The 9890-nt window shown below is 42.4% G+C and overlaps 1 protein-coding gene across 1 annotated transcript in view; it reads left to right on the forward strand.

The window, feature by feature from the left end:
* The window catches only part of PRKCH (protein kinase C eta), a 345031-nt gene that overhangs the window by 84138 nt on the left and 251003 nt on the right, over window positions 1-9890 (forward strand). The window lies entirely within an intron of this gene.

The raw sequence follows: 9890 nt of genomic DNA on the forward strand, positions 1-9890 counted from the left end.
GCCGTGTTATAAGGCCATTCTTGATCTGCCGTGCTTTCCTCCCAGCCCTGTTCCTGGCCTGTCTGTTATACACAGTCTGTGTTCACCATGCACAACCCCTAATAGGTCCTCTGTGCATTTGTACCTACTTCTCCCTCTGTCTGGATGCCTATCATTCCTGGTCCACCTGACAGTGTTACCTAAGAATTTACCTAATAATTTCTAAGAATGGCATACATGTCCCTTCTTCTATGGAGTTTCCATCTCTCCATATTCCCAGATGGCCAAAGGAGTAAAGATATTATCTGTCATATAATAACTGTTGGGATGGACCTGGCACCTGAGCAATGAGTGATGAAGGCCCAGCTTATGGATAATGAATGCAGAGGTTTGACTTATTCCTTGCTTGTTTTTTTCCTAGAGGTTTTGCCTTCTTACTCCATTACAATGAATTAGGAGAACTGACAATATAGAATTATTCTGGGTTTATTTATACCACCATCCCCTCTTTTTTTTTTTTTTACCTACAGCTTCAGTTAAAATATTTTAGGATGGGGACAGAGCAAGTGGGAAAAATTATTTCATTGTGAATCTTTGAGATGTCTCTATATACTCTACAAAAGTAACTTAATGTCTGTGGCAAAACTCACTAGACTTCATTTCCTCAGAAGAAGGCTTATCATGGGGCTGACACAACTCTCTACACAACCCACAGAGATTGTGGGGAGACTGGGGGTGTGTGGGGCCACTAAGCAAGAAGACTTGCATGTGGAATATATTCCTAACCCCCTGTCAGGTCAACCAGCCACCTTCCCCTTTTGTTTAATGCCTTGTCCTGGAAAGGACAGTGCATGCTCTCTTTCTGGAAGCTTCTACTGAGAGAGGAGCTGTGTTGTTTCAGAGCAGAAGAGAGAAGAGGGGGAGGTCATGCAGAGAGTGCATTAAAGTGGTCTTTGATGTGGCAGATACACCTATGGAGAGCACCTATAATTACTGTGGTTCTTCTCTCAAGTCAGGGTCTTCTTCAACATCAGGCCCTTTCCAACTCATAGTGGCCACGTGTGACAGAGGAGAACTGCCCCATAAGCTGTAATCTTTATGGGAGCAGATTGCCAGGTTTTTGCCCTTGTGGAGCTGCTGGTGGGTTCAAACTGCTGCACTTTTGGTTAGCAGCTGAGCACTTCATAACCATTGCACCAGCAGGGTTCCTTGTGAGGTCCTTAGGGATGACTTATTGGAGAAGGAAAGTGTCTTGAGGGCATAGCCTTGCCTGGTATCTTGGCACTATTCTGAGATTCCTCTGCTGGTTTCTAGGGTGTACTTTGGCTTTTTTGGAAGAATTTGGCACATACGTTTGGTCCAGGAGGAGACCAGAAGCTCTGGGCCTCCTGATAGGCTGGCAGATCCTTTCAGATTCTCTGACCTCTTTCACAAAGAAGGTGTGAAGTAGGCCTCTGTGGTGGTTATGTTTGTGTGTCAACTTGGCTGGGCCTGGTTGAGTGGCTGGGCAGCTGGTAGTAGTTATTCCCCATGATAAGACTGGCAATCAACTCCATGGTGGAATCTATTGGAGCAGCTGAGTAGCTGCTTTGGGTATGTGGTCTGCTTGCTGTATATAAGAAACAGCTTTGGGAATGGTCTCTAGCATATGGCACGCTTAGACCGTGCATGTAGCCATGTCATTGTTCAGCAGCCTGCCACGCTTTGCTGACCTTGGGACTTACAATGGACTTAAATTAATAGCCTGCCATGTGGTTTGTTAATACTGGGACTGTACCTTTTTATTTGTCGACCTTGGGCTTGTCAGCCTCAGCAGGCAGTAGCTGCCTGAGTGAAGAGGTGCCTCTAGCTTCAGTGGGCCAGGAGCAAGAGGCAGAGCTGACACCCAAGGTCAAGGGGTTTTCACCCAGCCCCTACAGCCTGGCACTTTGAACTTGGACTTAAAGCATCCAAACTGTAAGAGAATAAACTCCTGTTTGTTAAGGCCATCCCATTTGTGGTATATTCTTCTCAGAGTGGCACTAGGTAACCAGAGCAGCCTCCCACACAAAATTAATTATCTTGACAATAAAAAGGATCTCTGGTGGCCTAGTGCCTAAGGCATTTGATTGCTAACCAGAAAGTTGGTGATTCAAACCCATCAGCCACTCCACAGAAGGAAGACTGGGCAATTTGCCTTTGTAAAGATTTACCACCTCAGAAACCCAAAGGGGGTCGCTGTGAGTCAAAATTGACTCAATGGCAGCGAGTTTGGTTTGGTTTGGTTTCACAATAAAAAACAACAACAACAAAACAAACTCATTGCCATCAAGTAGATACTGACACAAGGAGACCCCATGTCACAGAATAGAGCTGCTCCATAGCATTTTCTTGGCTGTAACCTTGACAGAAGCAGTTCATCAGGCCTTTCTTTTGTGGAGCCATTGGTTGGGTTCAAACCACCAACCTTTAGGTTAGCAGCCGAATGATCACAAACCGCTTGCCCACCTAGGCTTTACCTTGACAATAAAGGGAGAGAAATAGTAATGGCATGTTTTGAAAAGCCATCTACATAAGGCATTCTTCATTTAATTTACTTTTGCAGTCCATTAGATATTAGAATCAAAGATGGAGACACACACACAGGGCACTTGTAAAGTGCAGTAGACCATGCTATCCTTACCTTCATCTTTGGCTGAGGATGTCCTCTGGCATATCCAATCTTGGATTGATTAGTCATTCATTAAGTCATTCATTCATTCCTGTTTTTCCATTGTGGGTAGAGAAATTTTACAATATTAATTTTAATGTAAAAGGGTTTTTCTTTTGCCAGAAGGGATAGTTTTTAGAACCTAGAGGTAATGGGCTCTGAGTTGAAATAATTCTAAATTTAAATTAATAGTGACTTTGGGAGTGTGTTTAGTTGTGGGGGAGCTAGTGTGAGCCTAAAGTATGTGTTTGTTGTTGTTATGTGCCATTGAGTCGGACCCAACTCGTAGCAACCCCTCCTTGGGTTTCCGAGGTGGTATCACTATGGAAGTAGATTGCCCAACCTTCCTTCCAAGGAGTGGCTTCTGGGTTTGAACTGCCAGCCTTCTGGTTAGCAATTAAGTGCGTTAGGCACTACGTTACCAGAGCTTCCAAAGTATGTGTTTAGAGATAGCTTATTTAGTAGTCCTTAGACGTCTTTACTTGCTCTGTGGAGATCCCAAATTTTTCACTTGGAATCATATACTATTTATATAGGAAAAAGACCTTAAAGGTTTGGCCTACCCCTTCCTTGTTGAAGTACAGAAGCCAGATGACCTGCCTGAGTGGCAGGTTGGCAGTGCCAGAGCTGTCACTGCAGTCTGGAGCTTCTTGCCTGTGTCCTCCCTATGACCACACCACCCTGATGACCATGCTAAGGTATGAGCTTAGGATGAAGGATGGACTGAGAATTTACTCACTAAGATAAAAATAATGTTTTCTTTCAGTCAGATTTGATAAGCATTATTTCTCTGTTCAGTTTTTGTCTTCATCTTTCTTTGGAAGGTTTCAATCTGTGGTGCTATTAGTGTATTTTTTGTTTGTTTCTAAAGATACTGGAAAGAGTGCTGGCTTTCTACTTCAATAGACTTTATATTTTAGTGAAATTTTAGTTTCACAGAAAAATTGTTCATGAAGTAGAGAGTTCCCATATGCTCCTCTCCCCCCTGCACACAGTTTCTTCTGTTATTAACAACTTGGGCAGTGCAAATGGCAAACACTAACGGAAAGGTTGGAGTCCACCCAGAAGCACCTCGGAAGGGAAACCTGGCCCTCTGCTTCCAAAGCATCAACCCTGTGGAGGACTGTTCTGCTCTGACACACAAGGAATCCCCTTCGGTTGCACTTGATTCAACAGCGCTATTGTTTGTTTTGCATTTAACGTCTTGCATTTCTGTGGTCCAGTTGCAATTGATGAACCAATATTGGTATGTTATTATTAACTAAAGTCCATAGTTTGCATTAAGATTCGTTCAATGTCGTACAGTCCTATGCATTTGGACAACAAACGCATAATGTCATGTGTCCGCTATTATAGTACCGTACAGAATAGTTTCAATGCCCTAAAAACTCCTCTGTTCTCCATCTGTTCATTCCTTCACTCCTCTACCCACTCTTCTCCTCCATTAGAATGTCTGATTGATATAGAATAAGAACTAGAAAATCAGCAGGGACGTAATATTTGCCTCATTCACCAGCTTTTCCTTTAAAATCTTTTCCATGGGAAGGGCTGTGTGTGTGTCTGCAGCACATGATTGCTGACTCGAGGTCTCCAGGCAGCTAACTGACTAATGGGATCTGCACTGCCCACCTCACTGCATCTGCCTAGCACACAGACTTGCCTGTGCTTAGCCTCTCATGCCTCAGGCTCTCGCTGGGAGCCACTGAGTGACACCGTGAGGTTGGTACCACTCCCTTAGCCTTGGCAGTGAGGAGGTGAGGCTGGAATGCTGCGTGCTGGCAGTTAGTGGGGAGTACCCTCAGGTATTGATGGCACGAGGCCACCTGTGCTCCCAGGGGAGACAGGTGATGACCTAATACGCTGGAAGCCAGGTTGGGCTGGCTTCAGGTTGAGCAGGAGGCAGCAGACAGACCTGCAGTAACCTGCAGGCAGTTGGTGTCATGGCGGGCTTAAGGGAGGCTACAGAGCAGATCTGAGCGTGTGAGTCTTGCTTTGGCCTTCACTGCTTGTCTGACCTTTGTCAATTCCATAACTTCATTGAGCCTCCATTTTCCCATCTGTGTAATTGATGGTGATAATTACCTTGCACATTGTGGAAGTTAGAGAAAATGTCTGTTAAGCACCTAGCACAGTTCCTGTATATCAATGGAGTTCAAGATAGAGTAGCTGTTAATGATATTATTAAAGATCTCAGTCATGCTTCTCCTTATTGATTATTGGTACAATGTAGTAAGTTTTTTTTTTTTTCCCCTGTAAGAATTTGAACTGTCATCTATAACCTGACAGTTTCAGCTGGAATAGAATTATGAGATGCTTTATCATGCTTTTAGGTTCCTTTGTTACATATCTCTAGAGTAAGACTTAGGAAAGCTATGGAAACCTTCTAGGTAGCCGACAATCAGAATTTTGTAGACTTCTTTATTACAGACGTCTGACTGAAGGCCCACAGAATTTAGGTGAACCTTCTACCTTTGCCCAAATAAAGAGCTGTTTTTCCTTTTAATATACTAGATCCCTTTGCTAATCCCAGGCTAAGATGAATATTAAGTAGCCAGAAGTTTCCTGTCTGTGATCAATTCTAATGCCCTTTGTGAAGGGAAATAGTTGTAAATTATTATCAGTTAATTAAATAGTATTTCCCTTGAGTCCTGTGAGCAGGCTTTTATTCAAGCCTGTTTAGAATCATGGAAAGATTTTTAGAGAACCCTCTGATTTCATGGACAAAGAGATTGAGCCAGGAATATAAGGGAGTTGTTTGGTTTCTGCAATGTGATGTCAAAGAAATCAAAGATTGGCCAGGGCAGGGGGTTGAAGATAGGGATGGGCATGTCAAATAAACAGAATTCCCTAGCACTAGGCCCTTGTTAGGAGCTCTGGTAGCATAGTGCCTAAGGCGCTTGACTGCTAACCAGAAGGCTGGCGGTTCAAACCCACCAGCCACTCCTCAGAAGGAAGGTTGGGCAATCCTACTTCTGTAGTGATACTGTCTTGGAAACCCAAGCAGGGGTTGCTATGAGTCGGGGCTGACTCGACGGCACATAACAACAACAACAAAGGCCCTTGTTCATATACCACTGCTGTGACATGGGGCCAACTTGGAGTGCTTTTAAATTTAACATGGTTCTGTCACTTGGAATTCTATTTTATCCTGTTGTTGTTGTTGTTATTTGCCGTCGAGTCGGCCCCGACTCATAGCGACCCCTCCTTGGGTTTCCGAGGCAATATCACTACGGAAGGAGGATTGCCCAACCTTCCTTCCGAGGAGTGGCTGGTGGGTTTGAACCAACAGCCTTCTGGATAGCAGTCAAGTGCCTTAGGCACTATGCTACCAGACCTCCTATTTTATCCTGTAGTAAATATTATATTATGACATGTAAGGAAATTGAGGTGGTCACGTGATTTTCCTGTGGTCACATAGCATCTGCCCCAGGCTCTCAGGGATGGTTGTTGTTGTTGTTATTTGCCATCAAGTCAGCTAACTCCTATATAGTAGATCTCCATTACCTGAGACACAATGGCTGCTACTTGGAGGTGTTTACCCCTGAAATTTTATTTACTAAAGATCTTATCTCAATTTGTTTAAGGCAGGGCTTTGAACTGGTTCTTCCTGGTTCACTCATGACCCACGAAGTGAAACTGGAATGGACCCGAATTTGTAAAATGTGGGTGTACTGGAATGAGAACTGGAACAGGAAAAATTACAGGTTGACGCCCTGCTAGGAACTTAAACTCCCTCTTAGAAAATAAGAGCAGCATGCGTGTTGGTTAGCAACTAAATCTCTTGAATGGCAAAGTCAGAAAAAGTGGTGCCCAGCTCAAAGATGGTGGCCAACCACACTGCTTTGAATGTGTGTTACTCTCTACAGTCCTAGCCATAATCCAGTCTCCCACTTCAGGCTCCTGAAAGAACTCACTATGCCTCTTTTGAGTCTCCCATTCCAGGGCTTTGACCCATAATTTTTTCTGTTTCAGTTATGTTTCTGGTACCTCCACATTTTATAAATTCAGGTCTGTTTTGATTTCACTGCATTGGGCATGATTGAACTGGTTTGAAGCCTTGGTTTAAGGACATTTTCTATGGAATCCCTTGTGTATTGTTATTATTATTTTTTAATAGAAGCAACAGAAAATGGAATTTTCTTTCTCGCAAATTATTTCTGAAACATTTCTTCAGTAAAATGGAGGCTTCATGTTTTGAAACATAATCTACAGTTATGGCTGAAGAATTTAGATGCCAAATCATGTTCAACCTACATTTTTACTAATGATAGGTGTGAAAAAGCATCCTTAGACTTAATAGACATTTTCATTAGTCTGACTGCATTTTGATATGATGTTTCTAGTTACTTAGCTTCTTTCTTTTCTTTTTTTCTTTTTCTTCTGTCTAAAACATTATCTAGTGAAGGCCTGATCTTCACTGCAAACAGCCTCATTGCTTTCCCCTCAGTGAATTGGAAACTACTATATCCATGGTTGAGGTGGATTACCCAATAAGCAAGGTAAGCATGGGATTACTTGTGCTTACTTACTGATCTGTAGTGAACAATTTCACATTTTTTTCATCACATCAGAGATTCTGCTCCTAGGTATGGCTGGCATTTGTCTCTCTCCTAATTCCATAGCACCTTCCTACAGAATCAAAGCCTCCTTTCAAATTACAATCCCTGACAGGGACAGAGTACCCAGTAAGCAAGGTAATTGCATGCTTACTTGTGTTTTCTTACTTTGATATGGTGAAAAACATGTGAAACTGTTCACTACAGATTAGTAAGTACAAGTAAGTTTGTGCTTACCTTGTTTATTAGGTAACACAGCCCTGTCCATAGTAGGAAATTTGCGTTATCACAGACTGAAAAATTAAAGGCTTTAGAGGTTTGGAGAGAAAGCAAATATGCGTTCTGTATCTCCATCAGATGGTATTAATTTAGCTCATTAGATCAAGCCAACAAATATTTATCGAACATTTACTTTGTTCAAGGCAGGGCTTCAGATTGGTTTATTCTGGTTTAACCCCCTGCTGATTGTCTACATCTGCACCCCAGATAAGCTGAATCAGAATCTACATTTTAACAAGATCCTCAGGTTATTCTTATACATGTGCATAAGAACCACCTGGAAATCTATATGAATCACCAGTTCAATGTACTCTGCTAGGCTTTTTGGGGACTGTAAAAGTACCAAATCTTGCTGGAATAGAGCTCAAATCTTCCTGGAAAAGTTCTTTCCTTCTGTTCTTGTCACAGAGTCATCCTGGCCCCTTATGCTCAGTCACATCCCACCTGTAGCCCTACGGAAGCTACTTAGGGGGCACCCTGAGTACCTGACAACAATCCTGGCACTAGGTGTAATTCAGTGAAGGTCTGAATGAATGAATACATAGGTGAGGGTAAGAGAGAAAGGCAAGCAGAGTAAATAGCCTGAGCTAAGATGTGACTCAGAGTGAGGAGACTGGTCTGGCTAGAAAAGCAGGTTCATAGAATTAAATTTTGAAAAAGAGGTTTGGAGAAGTTAGTGGGGAGGCAGTTTGCCAGAAACCCAGATGGAGTTGTTGTTGTTGTTAGGTGTTGTTGACTTGGTGCTGACATATAGTGACCCTATGTACAACAAGACGAAACACTGTCCAGTCCTGCTCAATCCTCACAATATTTGCTGTGCTTGAGTCCATCGTTGCAGCCAGTGTGTCAATCCATCTCATTAAGGGTCTTTCCCTTTTTTGCTGATCCTCAAATTTACCAAGCATGATATCCTTCTCTAAGGACCAGTCCCTTCTGACAGCATGACCAACATATGTGAGATGAAGTCTGGCCATTCTTACTTCTAAAGATCATTCCAGCTGCATTTCTTCCAGGACAGATTTGTTTAGTCTTCTGGCAGTGCATGGTATTTCAGTATTCCCTCACCAACAGCACAATTCAAATGCATCAGTTCTTCTTCAGGCTTCCTTATTCACTGTCTATCTTTCACATGCATATGAGGTACTTGAAAATACCATGGCTTGGGTCAGGCACACCTAATTCTTCAAAGGGACCATTTTGCTCTTTGGAGATGGAGGAGAGTAAGTTTTATTCTGAAGGCATTCAGAAGTCACTGGAGGCCTTGACTGGGGAACAGAGTTGAAGAGAATGACACTTTAGAAAGGGTACTTGGGCAGTGATGTAGAGATACCTTTTTTTTTTTGGCAGGGGTGTGTGTGTGTGTGTGTGTGTGTGTGTGAGATGTATGACTGGAGGGGAAAGCATTTTAAGGTGGATCCTATAGTGACATGGGAGACTAGAGTAATGGAGGGAATGAAACAGAAAGACACAGATTATCATGGATTAGATGACAGCATCAGGCCAAGTGGTTCTAGGATTTTTAGCCTGGGAGCCTAGAAGAATGGTAGTTCCAGTGATTCAGTGATAATAACTGGAAGCTTGAGGAGGAAGCATGGAGTTAGAGTCAAATAAAGCTGGAAAGGACCTCAGAGAGTATCTGTCTCAGGGTTCGCAGATGGTGGTCTGTGGTGTATGTCAGAATCACTTGTAGAACTGTTAAAAACTGCAGATGCCTGACACACTTCCCTTTTCCCAGAAAATTGTAAATCAGTTGATCTTTCATGGGACCTGGACATTTGTATCTTTGATTCTCCTCCTTTCTTCCGTGATTCTATGTCACAGACATAGACCAGTTAGGACAGAGTTTACACTAGAACCCATAACTTCCCTGACACTGCTGTTAGTCAAGCAGATGGAGAGGATAAACTAAGATGGGAACATGGAGTATTTAAGGCAAAGTTGATAAATGTAGGTATAAGTGTTGAGTATCTCTTCTTTTGTTGTTTATACTTTTGGTATCATAGCTAAAAAACATTGCCTAACCTAACCTAAGGTCATGGAGATTTACTCATGTTTTCTGAGTTTTATAGGTTTAGCTCTTACATTTAAGTCTGTGATCCATTTTGAGTTAATATTGTATATATTGTATATGATATTAAGGTAAGTACTGAGCATGCAATCAAGATTTGTTAATTATCACTGGTGATTGGAATGTAAAAGTTTGAAACAAAGAAGAATCACCAGTAGTTGGAAAATATGGCCTTGGTAATAGAAGTAATCTATATGCTGAGCAAATAATCCGAGAAGCTGGACTACATGAAGAAAAATGTGGTATCAGGATTGGAGGAAGAATCATTAACAACCTGAGATATGCAGATGATACAACTTTGCTTGCTGAAAGTGAGGAT

Source organism: Orycteropus afer, unplaced genomic scaffold (assembly GCF_000298275.1).
Source record: "Orycteropus afer afer isolate SDZICR_OR568_19922 unplaced genomic scaffold, OryAfe1.0 scaffold00237, whole genome shotgun sequence".
Taxonomy (NCBI): Eukaryota; Metazoa; Chordata; class Mammalia; order Tubulidentata; family Orycteropodidae; genus Orycteropus; species Orycteropus afer.